We start from the raw sequence: 18,040 nt of genomic DNA, 5'->3' as shown, positions 1-18,040 counted from the left end.
CTTTGGTTCGAGTCATTTGTCAAAAGGTACTTTCTGCTGGTGAAAGTATATTCAAAATACGAAATTTTGTGAACGTGCCTCTCAAAATGCAAACCGATTAACTCCACTTCTTGTAAGTTTTCTAATTTCATTATCTGGACATGTTCTCGAAGAAATAAATTATTTCCTTGTATATGTTTTTTTTTTTTTTACTGCAAGAAAAACTGCAAGTAAAGCTAAGTATCAAAAAAGTGTAACGTTTAACATACTTCTTTTTACTTTTCTATTTACGGTATTAATGAATATATGGCTTCTGACCAACTCAACTGTTATGGAGATATTTTAATGCTCGAAAGCTTTCAAGTTTCTGCAAGAGGGCATCTAGTGGAATTGAAAAATTCGATTCTTAAGTTTCTGTGTTTTGTTATACATAATAATAACTTTTACAAAAGTACGCTATCACCAATTCGAGGCGTAGAATCATCTGTAGCCAAGTAACAAAAATTATTTTACATCCTGTATTCTTTAGAGTCATAAAAACGGCATTTCTCGAATACTATGTTCTTTTTTTTTTTTTTTTTTATTTTATTTTGGTTATTTTACAATTTGTCCTTGCGGACATTTGGTAAACTGTTATATCTTGTTGGTGAAGAAAAAAAAAAAATATAAATAAAAAATAATATAGCATGTGGGCGGCTACCCCCAGCGGGGTACCAGCTTCGTTTTTTTTTTTTTTTTAAGTTATATCTTTTATGAGGTCTATTGGGTGTTTCCTTTTTAGTCTTCTTGCGATGTTTGTTGTGTTACACGTTTCAACTGCCAGCTGGTTCGGGTGCGTTTCTATCGAATACTATGTGAAACAATGTTCATAAAATCACTGAAATTACCGACAACTTCAAACTTCGCACACGTATACTTTCAATTTATTTATATTCATGAACAATCTTGCACCACAGTTGGATCCGCCATTGACACGAATAGCATAGTAGTGGAAGCAAGCCGAGCACAACGCATAGCCAACGTAGACGCGAATCAATAAAGTTAATAAAGCAGCCAAGCTTCCAGTCGGAAATTGAAAGATCAGTCGTCCAGATGCAGCGAGCTTTTTCAATCGATTCCGTCCGATTAATAAGTAGATACATCGGCCAGTGGATATCGATCCTTCTCCTCTGCTCTATGTTCTACAAGCACAGAATGTTGCGCACGAGCCGCAACCAGAAAACGTAACAAACCCCTCCAATTCGAGTATACCTAAACGATTTATCCCAGATTTTCGTCGCGGATAAACGCAGCCTATAAAAAATGGCCAGCTAATGGAAACGATAACGGGCCACGTGAAATTAGCCGGTTCAACGAATAAAAACAATTATCGGACGCGGGCTATCGCGCGCCGCTACCAAAGCGTGGTCCGAATTATTTATGGACTGCGCCTAGTTGTTCCGCTTTATTATCCCCGTTCGTTGGTTGGAGGAGGAAAAGACCAGAGAGTAGGAGTGAAAACACTGGTAGAAGGAAGAAGAAAGAGGGAGGAAGAAGGGCAGAAAGGAGTATCGGTGTCCCGACATCGGGACTAATTATTATCTTGTCCCCCCAGGTACACCTGTAGCATTCGAGACATGAGAAATCGCGCCACTGATCCTCGTCGAACACGACCACGATGGTTTGTATTCTTTCTCTCTTTCTATCTGTCTATACTGTCTCTCTGTCTTCTGGATGTGATATACAACCGTCAACCCTTTTATGACACGACGCCAGGAACCAACGCACCGTTCAAAACCGTTTCGCGTCACTTCTCTTTCGTTACGCCGGTTCATGCCACGTAGAGAATGCCACGTTCGTGTATTTACGCGTGACTATAGCGGTCCGCTAAGTGCATAATGCCTGCTTATACCTCCCATTACGACGAAAGCTCCACCGCACAGTACCGACCTGACTTTCAAAGTCTCTATTAAGGGACCACGCGTCCATAAATTTTGCCCCCGAGCCGAGGATCGACTCTTGCTCTCTTTGTGCCGCGTGCAACACATTTCGTATTAGAAGAAGGAACAGGGGATACGTACGAGTACGCGCGCTTCCTCACACGGAAACGGTAAATTGATTTGCGATTCGGGGAACACTGTAAGCATCAGGTAAAACTTGCTCGAGGAGCAAAAGTATAAATGCATTTCAATGCTTTGACGAATGAACTATACGCTGTGGTTGATTCAGTTACTTTTATGATAGGATATTTATGCAGATTTATGTTTTTCATGGACCTGGATATTGTGCCTAACTCTCTGACGGTGTAACGTGTACTTTAGGTTGAATATTTTGAATATTTTTGTATATTACATTATTTTCTTATATATATATATATTCTCGTATTAATTTATCGCAAACGGATAAACATTGGTCTAACGATATTATATAAGTAATAATGACCTTGATCTGTTAAACATTTGCTACTATGTATATTATACTTTAAGATCGATTTAGATTTAATTTTACGAAATAATTCAATTGTAATATTCAATTACGAAATAAATGAGTATACAACTGATGTATTAACAGAGGAACAAATCTCAAACACTTATATTTTACAGTGAAAGTCAAATATGCTATACAAAGGTATTATACGACGTAAAAAATATGACCCGTAATGGATATTTAGCTGGACAATCCTCTACTTCGTACATAAATTTTTTTTACAATATAGAAGAAACTAAGTAGCTCTTAGTACCTTTTCACTTGCACCTGTAATGCTTGTATATTATTCTCATTAGACACAATATAAATTTTTAGGAGCATTTTATTTTTAGGACAAAATACATTTTTAGGACCATACAATAAATTCAAATTTTAACTAAGTTTCACCGAGTTTCTTATTTTCGCATAATCGGTACTCCGTTCTGGAATGTCTGGTTCGAATTTATGTTAATTACAAATCACAGATAAAGGAGTGTCGCCTGGTGATCGGTGTCAAAGAGTCACCGACATTGCACTGACGAAAAGGCAAGGGAGGTATTCGAGGGAAAAAGGGACAGACCAGTTCGAGGTCTGGGTCTTCTACATATTCATACGAGATTATAGTCGGTCCTTGGTAGAAGGAGCGAACGAGAAGGAGAAAAGGAAAGCCACGTTGTTGGTCCCCGATTATTCATGACACTAGAGCACGGAGAAACCTGGTTTGTTTGGACGGTAGAGGGAAACGCGTTCGCCGATTCTGTTGTTTGCTCTTTCGCCTTCCGCAGATAAGATTCGTTTCCGGTACCCGGTGCTCAGATTACCAAGCTAAAAAAAGGGGATGGAGACTACGGTGCGACTAATCAATTCTGAGAGGAAATCCTGCTCTCGAGATACATGGCGTTCCACGCTTTTCTTGACAGCCGCTGAATTCTCCGCGCGGATTTCGCGCGTTTAATCGAGCACGCCCGGAATAGTTAGTTTGGACTAAATGGCAGGTGCTTAGAATGAAAATATACTAGTACGAATGTGAGATTTACGTACTAGAATTTTGTATAGTTGTTGAAATGTATGTTTTCTTTGAAACTGAAAAAGGATAGAACTTTTCTCGAGTCAAAAGCTAACAAACCAAAGAATACCGTAAAAAGCTGTTGCGCAATTGAATCAGAAAAACAGAATTATTATTGATTCAATCTTACGAATCACAAGTTACAAGTTACCAGTACTAATAAATTCTCTTATATAACAGTAACAAATTTCGTGATAACAAATAAACGAATCTTTCTAAATAAATTTTATAAATTGCAAGATCTTTACATTCGATATAAAATTATACAATTATAAAAAACATGTCTCTATAACGTACAGCTTGTAATTTCTCGATTCACCGATATTATCAATCGATGGGTAAATTACAATGTAATGACGACTAGATCAGCAACATTTTAATTATCCTTTTACAAATCGACGCAAAACTTGATTACCATTTTTAGTCGGCGTATCGGCTCTTGGAGAAGCGTGGCACGCAGCTGATAGACTAGATACAAGAAGCGACATCCCTGTCTCGTATTTCTCACGCGCGTTCCTCCCAGCTATCTTATGATTAATTGTCTTCAAATATTCTGGGGGTCATGCGTCTATAGGAGCTCTCCCTGTTAGCCGAGGCATGACTCGTACGCCAGGGGTTGCTTACTCTTCTCCTTTTTCCTTTCCCTCTTCTTCTTTTCTCTTTTAAACACGACAACCCCTCCTAGCCCGCTTTCCCTGTCCTCCACTACGGAAGACTTTCAATTCGGTCCATGTTTCACGCGCATGGTATTTTTAAACAAGAGCAAGAATGAGTAATGGCGAAAGCGTTTTTTCTTCCGATCCCCGAAACCCAAGGGCTCCGAATATAGCAACGTGTGCATAACCAAACATACTGTGTATCGGCTCGTTCAATAATGAAAAAGTCATTCGACAACCCTCGTCGAAATATTTTATTTCAACGAAGTGAATCACCAGATTCGTGATTAGTGAGGTATGGGTCGCTGCAGTTGAATTGAATACTTGAAATACAAATTGAATTAAATATTCGATAGTTTCATGGAATAATTCGTATACAATTGATTACTCACGAAGATTTTAGTAACGAAGACACGCCAAAATTGGCACCTTGTATGAGATAATTATTATATTGTAATATAAGTATATATTATATATATATATATATATATATATATATATATATATATATAATACATATATACATATAATACATATATATAATACATATTTACATATTAAGTGATTTTATAATCAATACGGAAGAAATAAAATTCCAGAGATTAAATATAATACTCGAATTATGAAATTTCTCGTATTTCTAATTTTCTCTCGTTGATCTTAATTCGAACTGATAACAGTGTCATTTAAATTTGTATATCTATCTAACACATATCTTTGCACTTATTGAATCGTTATTCAATGAATGCAAAATATATTATTCGTAGAAATATACACTAAACATCATTTTTATTGTTATCTACTTTTTCTCAATTCGTTCGTTTTATATATATATATATATATATATATATATATATATATATATATATATTGCAATGTGTAAACACGAGATTTCAAGTATTTCAAGTAATACCTACATGTAACTTGAATGAAAATACATGAATAACGTAGAAGTGTAATAATAGTAAGAAAATCTTCAATACGTCCACCTGTCTTTGCATTAGTATCGTGATCAATTTAAAAGATTCAATTTCGACAAAATATTACTCATTATTTACTTACTATTTCACACGATTTAATTTATATAAATCTTAAAAATGAAATTCTGAAACAAAGTGGTTGGAAAACACTTCAAGACAGTAATAATTGCTGTAAAATGATCGATTGCTTTGGAAGCATAGGGACAATACATGAAAAGGAATTTCAATAGCAAAAGTTTGACGAGAAAGTTTGATTAGAAAATTACAGCAGAGGGGAACCTTCCTGCGGAATACGAAGCATAACCCGGATTCAATTTCCAGGTGACACGTATCCAAGTCCCTCGAAAATGCCGCTTTATAAAAGGATTACGCAGTTTGCAATTTGGATTATGAATTTGATTACAGGGTACTATTAATCGATTTAAACGTCACAGTATCACTGGCTATTGTAAACGCGCAATTCACTCCTTATTGCAAACTTTCGCTTCCGACAATTTTACCTGATTTAGGAAAAAGGCTGACCGTCCCCAACATAAAATCGAGGATTTACCTTGGGCAAAATGTGGTTTTACCTACCGTTTACAAATATTAACCTCTGTCCCTCCTGCTGTCTATTTCATTCTCAAATTCACAGAATGCCGAAATTCAAGTCGTTCTCTTTGCCGCCGACTACCTTTGACGAATTTCAGCAATCGATGAAACACGCGCCGTCGCTCGGAACACGACAGACTATAAATCTAGGAGGACTGTCGTAATGTAAAAAATACTAACGAGGAATGCGCTTCAGGAGAATGGAATGTTATAATGTAACCGAATACTTAAGCTTCTGGATCTTACAACTGTTTCATTTAGAAAATAAATTGTGCATTTAGGATTATATTTACATATTAAGTGATTTTATAATCAATACGAAAGAAATAAAATTCTAGAGATTAAATATATTACTCGAATTATGAAATTTCTCGTATTTCTAATTTTCCCTCGTTGATCTTAATTCGAACTGATAACAGTGTCATTTAAATTTGTATATCTATCTAACACATATCTTTGCACTTATTGAATCGTTATTCAATGAATGCAAAATATATTGTTCGTAGAAATATACACTAAACATCATTTTTATTGTTATCTACTTTTTCTCAATTCGTTCGTTTTATGCTTATTGCATAAATGCATTATTTTATAATTGTTATTTGCCAAAAAATTAGACAATAAGTTATAAACAGTAGTGTTCAGGATATAATCTTTCATATGCCAGTTTTACTACCCCATACTAATGTATCCTGGCATGTACAGATATGACTTTTACAACCATATCACAGCTTACAACTATGCAGGAGCAGGAAAATGACCAGCAATATTTTCCGAAATATTCTGTACCTAGATACTATAATTATGTTTCTTCGTTGAATTTTTTTTTTTTTATTTTATTTTGGTTATTTTACAATTTGTGCTTGCGGACATTTGGTAAAGTGTTATATCTTGTTGGTGAAGAAAAAAAAAATATAAATAAAAAATAATATAGCATGTGGGCGGCTACCCCCAGCGGGGTACCAGCTTCGTTTTTTTTTTTTTTTTCTAAGTTATATCTTTTATGAGGTCTATTGGGTGTTTCCTTTTTAGTCTTCTTGCGATGTTTGTTGTGTTGCACGTTTCAGCTGCCAGCTGGTTCGGGTGCGTTTCTATCGTTGAATTTACCTAATAATTACTAAACACTATAGCGCGTTTTAAAAAAACAATTGTGACACGAACATTTCAGAACAAAATATATTCGATAATTCATTAAAACATTTTCTTATAACGAATTTTTATTAATAGACACTTCAATATGTTTGGAAGCAACTATCAAATGATCTCGTCGGGTTTTTGAATGAATTATAGAAATAAATATGGTATATAAATCGTAGTTTTGCACAGATTTCGTTAAACGCAGGAGTTACCTCCGGATTAATCGATTTTTGTTTCTCCAAGCAAAATTTCTCTGTCGATTATTGATCTGTCTCATTATTTTCTACCCATTGTAATTCTACCCAATTAATAGTTCTCGAAATTACATATGGAAATTGCTGATATCCTCGATATCTGGCGTGGAACTACGGTTGTTTACGCGTCGTGATCGGACTGCTGCATTAATTTTTCGCCGTGACTGGCCGAATATAATTTGTTGGTCTCTCTCGGCCAGGTACCCGTTTCCGCCAGTTGAAACTCAAGGAATTCCTAGACACCGCGACGACGTGTTTTCAACAGGTGTGCCTGGTTCGTCGGCCGTGGAATTATGAAGTCTCGGTTAAAGTAATCGGTAATTATAGGTTTCCTTCGGACTCTGTTCGAAATGAGGATCCCCGGAGCCGTCCGATCGTTCCGACTTATCTTATTATACGACTCGTTTTCAGATTTTCAATCGTTTCACGGATTCCACAGACCGAGCCGACATACAGAAGTTTATAATCGGCTCGCTTCATTCGTGTAGGTATCTCGACACGGTGAATCGATATCGAGAGGATTGAATTGCAGATTGGAATGGTAAACGGTTGTGTTGGAACTTAAGGCTTCTGATGGAAACAAAAAATGCAATTCTGTTAATTATCGTATTTATACCTATCATTCACGAACGATATGGATTTTCACTACCTGTTTATCCATTTAATTCTTCTAAAACTCTTCTGAGTAAATGATAAAAAGAAAAATATCGGATTGGTTAAATTTGTGTGTTTATACATTATATGTATTTTAGTCTGTTTCGACGACAATCTACACAAAATCCAGGTACGATTCTAGTACGTACTGTCTTGGAATACTTAAACTTTAAAACTAAAGCAGATTACTCTACGCTTATAACCTTTTACCTTCGCTAAATTCTCCTTCATTAAAAGAATAATTTTTTACTTTTTCGACATTTGTATCATTTGCCATTTTAACTCTTACAACTCTGCAGTTTTGTATCGAAGAAGAGTTCAGAATGACCATAGATAAATTTTTAAGCCTTGGATCACGAACATTTGCAATTCCCTAAGAATCTTTCATTTAACGTAAATAATACGTTTGGTTACTATATTTTTTAATTAAACAACGCGTGAAACTATTACCTAAATGTAAAATGTGCAATATCGTATCATGAAACTAAAGATATAAAGAATGTTATAAATCCAGAAAATTCCTATGAGAGACTAGGAATAGCCGTTTCGATTACTCCAGCTACAAAAATCCATCTAAAGTAGAAACTATTTTCAAGCAGAGTCGCGTCAAATAGAAGGTACGAGGGAAAGGTACGAGAGGCAGAGATACACCGATACGTCGAAAGATCGCGTCCAGGCGATCCGAGACGGGCGCACGACTTCATAAAAGGATACAATGCGACCTACGAGAAGGAAAAAGCTGGGGGAATGGAGGGGAGACAAAAGGGAAAGAAAAAGAAACAAAAAGCTTCGCGGGGCCAGAAAGAAAAGATGGAAGGGTCAGGAGAAGAGAAAGCAGCGTGCCGTGGGGATCACCCGCAGGGACGAATAATACCCGGCAAAATGCGGTGGGCCACCCCTTGCCACGCTTTTTAAAAGCGCGCGAGATAGACCGACCCGGACGACCGATCTCCACCAGTTTGGTGGGGAAGCGAAGGGCGGGGAACGGTCAAGATTTCAGTTTAAGTGCCCAGAGGTAACCCGCAGCCGTCAAATGTGGGCGGACGCGGCGGGCGTTTCACCTGCTGTCAGGGTGAAATTTCCCCTGTAGCCCTTGGGTTTCACCGATTCTTTCGAAATTCTCTTTCTCACTCTCCATTTGCTGCCTGCGTCAGATGTACCGGTTAAGAGCTCGAAACTCGCAGTATTTTCCCTCGGCTACTAAGCTGATCTCGTGACAATGAATATAGGTACGAGTATGTATTTACTTGTAGTAGCGTGGCACAATGTGTAAAGTTGATAAAGAAAAAATTGTGGAGACACGAAGGATAGAACTGAATTTTCTCGCTAACGATTCTATTAAATTGTCATCTGTAATGTGGATTTAAAGGTTTTGAGAGAATTGGTGCGCTGAGAATCATCGTGGTATAAGACACGCTGGTGTTGTTGGCGTTAGTTGTAGGAAAAATAATTATCTAACTGTATCTGTTTTGTAGAGTATATACCAGGAAAAGTATATAAAGTAATTGTATCAATTTATATCAATGTAAATTCTACAAGTAAGATTGACTGGGATGGATAATACAATTACTATTTAATCCCATAGTCAGAGTTCATAACTAGAATAATTGAATTACTTATTCGAAAGATTTTATTGATTTTTAAGATCATTGATACCTGTTTCAAAGTCCCACGCGCTAGACACCAATTGAACGTTTCTTCTTAACAGTCCACTTATATTTAACGTAGTCATTCTACTGATCATAATATAGCTATAAAAATATTTTCTTCGAGCTACTTTACTTTAGAAAAAACAATAAGAAACTCGGCGACGATGATACGTGACCTGGCAATCCGCGAAACTTGTGACGTCATCGAAGCAACGCGATCTGTTTTTTTCACTGAACGATGATTAATGATACACCCACGATTCAGCGGGCAGTGCCGTGTCATCGGATCCTCGAGGATCAGCCCAAACAACTCTATTCATCGCGTTTCGCCAAACTGTAAACTACTTGCCGGGTTATAAATGGAAGTTTAACGATCGCCAGCGGAGCTGCTTACGATGTACCCGCGACTCCTGTCAAAAAGTCGTCGTTAGAAATTGCCGACTGCGATCGTCGTGTTATTACGATCGATAATATTTGGAGTCCAGTGATGAGCTTAAGACGAATGGGAAACATTTGTGAAATAGACTGCGAGAACTAATAATTCAGCAATTGTATTCTTTAACGTTAGAACTTCTGACTTATAATATACTACAATAAGTAACACACAAATTATTATAACTAAAATTATGAGTGAAAATGAATAGGTAGAATCATGTTTCTATTCGAAAAAAAATTAAAAATACTTGTATAATACATGTTTTTAATAATCGTAAGTCTCGAACATCATTTTGGCGAATTTAGGTCTAGCGTCTACGTTAACGATAAACTCTATGTATTTATATAACATGAACGCAACATAATATGTTACATATATAATTCGTTTCACGAAAGATTAATTAGAAAAATTGCATTTAACGTTCTACTCGTCGGCTATTATACACTTCGTTAATTTTAGTCGTTGATGTTAACTGTTGCATCAGCTATTAGCATTAAGTTCTAATCTCGTTCATAAATTATTCTCATATATATATATATATGCGCATATATTGCCATTGTAACTATTTTACTTATTTACAGAAAGCTACAAGTAAACGTACTAGTGACGATTTTATCCTTTATTAATATTACAGTTATTAATTAACGCAATAAACCTGATTCTCGGAAACTAATATGCAATAATAAAATCTATAAGTACGAAACGTTATAGAACAATTATGTTGTTCCAGAAGTTCTTTATCCTCAGATTGTTTTGTTTCTACATTACGAATCGGATGTACTAAATCGTTGTAAACTATAGGAAGATAGAAATGCTATCATGTTTGATTAATAAACAGTGATGTTTCAAGCCTCACGTCAGTGAATTGTCTATTTAATTCCAATATACTGTTGGTAAGTTTTTAAATAAACTACACGAATTTATAATCTGTTGATCTTATAAAATGATAAATATTGCTTTTAGTCATTATTTTAACCACTTGTGTATTGTTATTACGAACCTACCCAACTGTCCGCATTACTTACCGATATAGATAAGTGTTACTACATCTATATATATACAAATATATAACAGAAGAGATATATACATTGGTGATTCGTGAATATATTGCATACTATTCTAAACATCATGATAAAAAGTTACAAAAACCATTGAATAACATCGTACACGATGTTAAGATTTATAGAAATCCGAAGATTAAAAGTGAGTTCTGTATTCTTCTGAACAAAATGTATCTTTGTTTTTAACAATGGATATAATTTCGATGTACTTCTCATCGAGCTTCTAAAATTAAAATCTCTCTTATACGATCTTGGTGTTGATTTTTATCAAAAGCAGAATAAATCATTTCCGCAACTTAAGCAACATTTTTATTAACTTAATGCATAACGAAAACATAACATCTAATGAATATACTTTTCACACATTTACGGTTATTTTTTGAATTTATATTCCAAACAGAATAGTAAACGCTATCTAAAAACTCCAATATCACCTCCATAGACACGACAAAGAGCAACAAGATATCTCAATTTGAAGTAACGTTATGGACCATAAAAATAAAATTATAAAGTATACAAAATTCTTTCCCGCACCTAATATATATTATTCAACTACCTACATATTTTCTCTTCCCTCATTGAGTCGATCATAATGAGTCGATTATGACGCGCAATAAACACAAAACAATAATAACAACGACGGTAAAATGGCCGTCACAAAATTCAGCTGCACAACGAAGGTTCGATAATACCAGTATCCCGCCGTCGAGAAGTTAATAATAATCATAGCTACGAAGCAGAGGATATTTTTCGCGTATGCAAATACGAGTCGGTAGTGCAATTAGAGTCGCAGCTGCAACTGCTCGCGCGGCCGCCTCGTAACTCGTCTGAACATACGTCGTGGCGAGTAACCAACCGAACACGATACCACGATTTCTCCAGGACTTTCTTTAAACGAGGATACTTTGCACCCCGCGTATACGTCTCGGCTAATGTGTTAAGTGGTTGTACGCGCGAGTCAGGCCAGCCAGCGGGAGAGGAAGCGTGCGCTTTTATCATCGATTTAGTTGATTCTGATGAAGCTTGCTCGGACATCGAGAAACACCTTCGAGATTTAGAGACGATTAAGAAGCACCCGACGTAAATCGAGGGTCGTGAGAACGTCGGAGCCCGCGAAACTTCGACCCTTTGAACCCCAGTGACGATCCACCGGCGGCGAGATCGTCGCGATGCATGTAACGTATCGCGGAGTTCGCGGTGGCTCGTTTTTCTTCTCTTTTTCCACCCCCACCCCCGCCGAGCGTAATAACGACGAGCCTCTCGACCACTCTTGAGTGCACTCGCGCGTACGAAGCAAGCAAAACGAACGGTGTACTAGGGAGCGTAATACGTTCCGCTCGTTCTCACATTTTATGCTTCGTTAGCGTGCATTATAGCGCGGCTCGGTTTCGCCATGCAAGCCGACACCGGTTCCAGCAGCACACGGTGGCACCCCTGTGCATGGACGAAGTGGCGTAAAAACCAACGAAAAATCCTCGATCCCGATCGATATCCTAATAACTTTTCTGGTAATCGCGCGGACCTATCGCGTCGGCTACGTACCACGTATCCACTACCTTCGAGACCTTACGAGGAAACGAGGCAACATTGAGAGAACACGGTGGAGATCCGAGTTCTCTTTTATACGGTGGATACGCGAACTGCTCATTTGCACCACGATCGCACGAACGAGGGATAAGGAGAAGGAAAAGGAGAAGCAGAAGGAGAAAGAGAGAATGGTAGAGTCTACCGTGGCTACGTATCTTCGTATTATTATGATAAAATATTTTTTCGGCCATAAATACACGTCCGGGACGAGAGACCCCCGTGGCGCAGCCCACCCGACGCACATTGCACGTTGCATCGCGCGATAAACGCGCCTCTCGCCTCGCGGTTACACGTGCACTACTCGCGCGTCCGTTCGCGCGCGTTATGAATAAGCCTTGACGACGAAACGCGCGACCCTTCTTTCCCTGTTACCCATGTCGAAAAACGATGGCTATTTGCCGCGATAACGCGTTTTAATACTCGCTCGTATATCGGCGCGTACGCGACGTGTCTGTTTGAGGGTAGTTCGGTAATATTCGCGATTACGAACGAGGTATTCGGGTGGAATGCCTGCTCTCCTGGTGGGTCGAGGATCAATTGCTGTTCTTTATTTTGTTGGACGATTTAATTGATGGGCCGAGTCGAGATTTTTTTCTTTTTCGCATTATTTTACATTATAATGGTTAAGTATATTTATCGCTAACGTATTGGTAGAAGTTTTTATTGCTTTCATCGATGAGTTTATAGGTTTTTGATTTTGCAAAAATATGGGTGTTTAAAGTAAGAGCGAGATAATTTTTGGTGACGCAAATGAGGTTAATTTTGGTGCTACTACTGTAAATACACGGTTTTCGTTGAGGCTTGTGGCTAATAGAGATCGGCATCGATATATTGGAAATATATATCAATCTCATTTATTTTATTTAAAGACGCGATAAATTTGTTAAAAAAGAGAAACAAACCGTTCTTTGTGTTAAATAATTGCATAGATAAGATGACAAGGATATAGTATTTCTTAATAAAATCCTCGTTTTATATCGATACAATGCAATGTTAGGTATATTTTTTCATGCATGACCAAATACTTATAAACACTCAAATATACGTATGTACAATTTGCTAGATATTTTAATTAATTAGCCATATGTTATCTACAATATTTGGTTCTGTAAGTAGTGCCTTACATCACGTAGCTGTATACCACGGTGTTACAAAATTATTCAGAAGTATAAAAATATCTCGGTGTACGATCATATTACGATACGACGTTTCCGAGAAATCGGTGCATGGAACGTAGATCGAACGTTCGAGCTCTATGTCGCAACGACGGATCTCATGACCGCCACGTGACAATACCTGAATTTCGATTGTTCCCCGGGGCAAAATGATTTATTGCTTCCTCCGACGGTGTTTTGCCGAATCAGATAAGAGCTCGCGATTGTGAAGATAAAATCCTCGCACCTCGAGACGCGGATCTTACTATCGACCAGCTAAATTTCCTTCCCTTATGTTACGAATTTCGATACTCCATAAAATCGATATCTTCTGTGTATCGTAAATACGTTTCTTCTAACCGAAGATCGTCGCAAATCTCGTCTGGTTTCAGCGCGGTACCAGGCCATTCGGTTCAGCCAAGGATAGCCAGGCCAGGGGTGGAATTAATAATTAATTCACTCGCGTTATTGCTCACTAACACCGTCAGACAACGATCGTTGGATGTGTGCGTACGAAACGTGGCTCGTACGCTGCCGGCCGGTTTATTTAACCAAAGGGTTTACATCAGACGATCGAATCCGTGGCACGGTTGGCCGAGCTCGGGCTGGCCAAACATTCGGCGACTCGTGTTTACACCGCAAGTATTTATGGGCCACGATCCGCCCACGAGAGGAGCACGGTCTCGTTTTCGGAATTCGGAGCATCCCCGCCGAGAACGGATCGAGCACGATCTCTCTCTCTCTCTCTCTATCTATCTATCTATCTTTCTACGTTTCTGACCCCCGTGGATAGCTAGGTCTCGTCCGCGGGATGTCCTGGCTTCTAGAACCCCCAGAACCCTGAAATTCAATGCCCCAATAGAAGAAAGTCAAGTAGTAACGTGAAATAACGCGATATCGTTAAATCGTTGTCTCAGATACCTAGGGCAGATGCTAGAAGTCTGACAAAATTGAGGGATGATAATTACACTGTACATTCTTAGGCATTATAGGAAATTTAAAAAAAGATATATAAAATATCCAAAGTAAAATATAATATTAGTTACAATATATAATAGATGAACAATATGATTGTACATAAATATCGGAAATCTAACGATCATAGAATTATTCAGAGTGAAACTACGTTGATCGCCAGTCAAAAATAACGATGGACTTTTCTCCGAATAGGTTTGATTTCCGCAACAACTTTCGAATTTTTGTACCTACATACATCTAGGTGAAAATTTGTCTTTTTCAGTAAATCACAAAACTGGATGGGATTTCAGGGTGATACTTTTTCGCGAATCGTAAGTCACCGATGTAAAAGCGGGCAGTGTTTGACAGAATAGAGAGAGAACAGGATGAAAGGGAGGAGATTGGTCGATTTCGAGAGAGAACGGCAATTTGGCTGATGGGGAAAACAGATGAGTTATGTTGGAGATAATAGTTGGAAGATGAATGCTCGGCCGTTTCCAACTATTTGACGCGCGCGTCGACGCTACGCGAATAACGTGTGCGTGTGTGCACCGGCAAAAAAGCCCGGAAAAATGTTTATTTTCACCCGGTAGCCATCTAGGACGGCCGAACAAAATTTCTAACGGCAAAGAAAACAAATCACTCCGAATTCGATCTGTATATTTTGTCGGGTTACGCAAACACCGGGGATCCGCATGCCGGACGCCGCGTTTTCCACCGGAAAAGACGGTTGAATTGTAGAACGATCGTTCGAATGCTGTTCTGCGATCTTCACAATGATTAAATACGATTTTAACGTAAGCAGGTATAGATACTTGAATAAAAGGATGGAAAAATATTTACTGATTATACCTACGTGAAAATTCTATCCCCATTTTATAGTTCTGTATAAAAGTGCCTATCACTAAGTTTTGTTCAGATTATTCAAATTATCCGAACTCAAGCAACTTGAAATTACCATATCGATGTAACTCTCATATATTTATTGAACTTGAAATATTCTTCCAAGTTTTTACTCTCGAGATGAATAAATAGAAAATGTAGAACAAATTGCACTATGTTTGTGTATCGTATCTTTTAGTATTGTCAATTTACTATCTTTGGCTCCAGCATAAGCCTCGATGCACCAAAAGAATCCGAATGATGTCGCATCGCGCTGTCGTCAACCGAATAATATTTAATTATACTATCTCTGTTTGTGGAAAGAAGTTGATAAACGTTAAGAAAAGTTAATTTTAAGCCAAATGATATCGTAATTACGTTTCAAATCACCTTCATAAAATACTCACTGGAATAGACGTCTACTGAATTATTTCTTAATCAGAATTTGATCGCGAAGTTAAAAATGAATAAAGATGAATTCTTAATAATCATATCAGATTTAACTTCTAATAATTGAAATGTCTTTAATATAAGTAGATAGCTACATAGATACAATAAAATATTTCAATATTTAAATCCTAGCGATTTGTAAACTCGTTGTTATATATTTTCTATGCAATAAAAACAGTATATATCACAAATTAAATGATTTTTATACACCTTGAACAATTATATTATTTACTTATAATCTATTACTATAAAAAAATAAAACCATTTTAGTAATCTGTCTAAAATAATATACTAACGATAAATAAACCATTTAATATATCTACGTATTACATATATAAAATATTTAGAAATTGGTATGCCACCTTCTGTCCTACACATATCCGGCAGAGCAAACAACTTAAAAACATGAATTCTCAAAGAAAATCGTGCAACGAAACGTGATCGTTCTCGATTTCCTCGGTGATATCTTCATGTTCGGCTAATTGATTTGTAAGAAAGATCGTAACGAGCCAAGGAATTCCATCCGCGCGAGAGCAACGCTATACTATACCGATAATTGCAGAGTTTCCCGGCAGGACTCGCGTTCGCGCAATTATCCCGGCTCTCTTTCGCCGCGCGAAGATCTATAGGACAGTTGACGCGGTCTCGAAGGCGAAATACAATCACGCTGGCGGCCAGAGCTCGCAGCCGGCAATTACATACGATTCGCGTAATCGTAAAACGAAACGTTAAGTACGGAACTGTAATTTCCCAGTTGCGAGGCGAAAACGTTGCCGAGTAACGCGGCGTAAATCAACCGCTATGCCGCTGCCTAGACGGAACGACGCGGAGGGAAACTCGAGTGGCCGTGTGCATCCTAATAATTGCTCGTGTCCACGCTGGAAATAATTCACTTCGACTTCACAGATGCCGTTTCTCCGTCTCGTATATCTTACAGATTCTATTGAGTCGATGCGTTTAAGTAACCACCGCGTGGAAGATTCCACGCGAACCGATCACTTGTTCAGGGATACAGTTCTTCGATTAAGCCTCGTTCCGATTAGTCGAGTTAGATGAATTCTTACAACTTGATATCCAGCTTGTGTTTATACACGTTAATTGATTTAAAATTTGGCTGAATTCAAGTTACCCGACTTTAAGTAGGTACATGCCTATATATTGGAAAATGGATACCTAAAATCGCACTGAAAGGGATGATATTTACACGAAATTAACACTAATAGTACAATAGCAATTATTATTCATTTCGTATTAAGAAATAATTGAAAAAGTCTCAAGGTTATACATATATTTCAACTTTGTATCTTTTCCTATAAGATCTTTTCTATGGTCCTATTACGTCCCAATTACGTCCCAAATCATTCTGTTGCGAAATGAACGCAGGAGAAGCATTTGAAAATGATGATAGAGAATGAACGATTCTGGCAAGAATATAAGATAAATAATTGTCCCGGAAATACTATATAACCTATCATGCCGCAATATTGAATCAGATTTCCGTAGGATTAAGAATATTCTGTATATAATAATTATACGTACAATTTTTAAACCGTTTTTTAAAAATATCTAACTAAATGAACCAAAGAACGCTAAGACTTGGTAAGCCAAGGAGTCTTCATAAACTACAAAGATCAACGCTACCGCGACACGATCCGTTCTTGTACCGAAGCGAAAAGGGTCGGCTGGCGGTCAAGATACCAGCTGTATTACGTCACCGGTCACACAGGTGCGCGATCGGCTACCCCCGAAGAAGAAGAAGGTGGCCGAGCAGAAAGAGGAGCTACAAAGAAGCGCGACTGCGAGAAGTGTAACGCGAGCGCGAACGAGAAGAACAAGGTACGCGTACCAGATAGAGGGAGCGAGGTGAAGGAATAAAAATGAAACAAAAAGATTGAAAAAAGAAGGAAAGAAAGAAGGAGAAGAATAGAAACGACAAGAAAACGAGAACGCGACGTTGGTTGCGAAGGAGGAGAGCAAGCGAGCGAGCGGAAGAGAAGCTTGGAGAACGTAAAAAGACAGAGACCATGGCGCTCCGCCCCAGGTATACGAGCAACATGGCCGCTGAGGGACGGATTGGCGGAGGCCAGCCACGATACCGACGT

This window comes from Bombus pascuorum, chromosome 12, assembly GCF_905332965.1.
Source record: "Bombus pascuorum chromosome 12, iyBomPasc1.1, whole genome shotgun sequence".
Taxonomy (NCBI): domain Eukaryota; kingdom Metazoa; phylum Arthropoda; class Insecta; order Hymenoptera; family Apidae; genus Bombus; species Bombus pascuorum.
The sequence above is the reverse complement of the archived record's forward strand: the minus strand, read 5'-3'. Positions refer to the sequence as shown.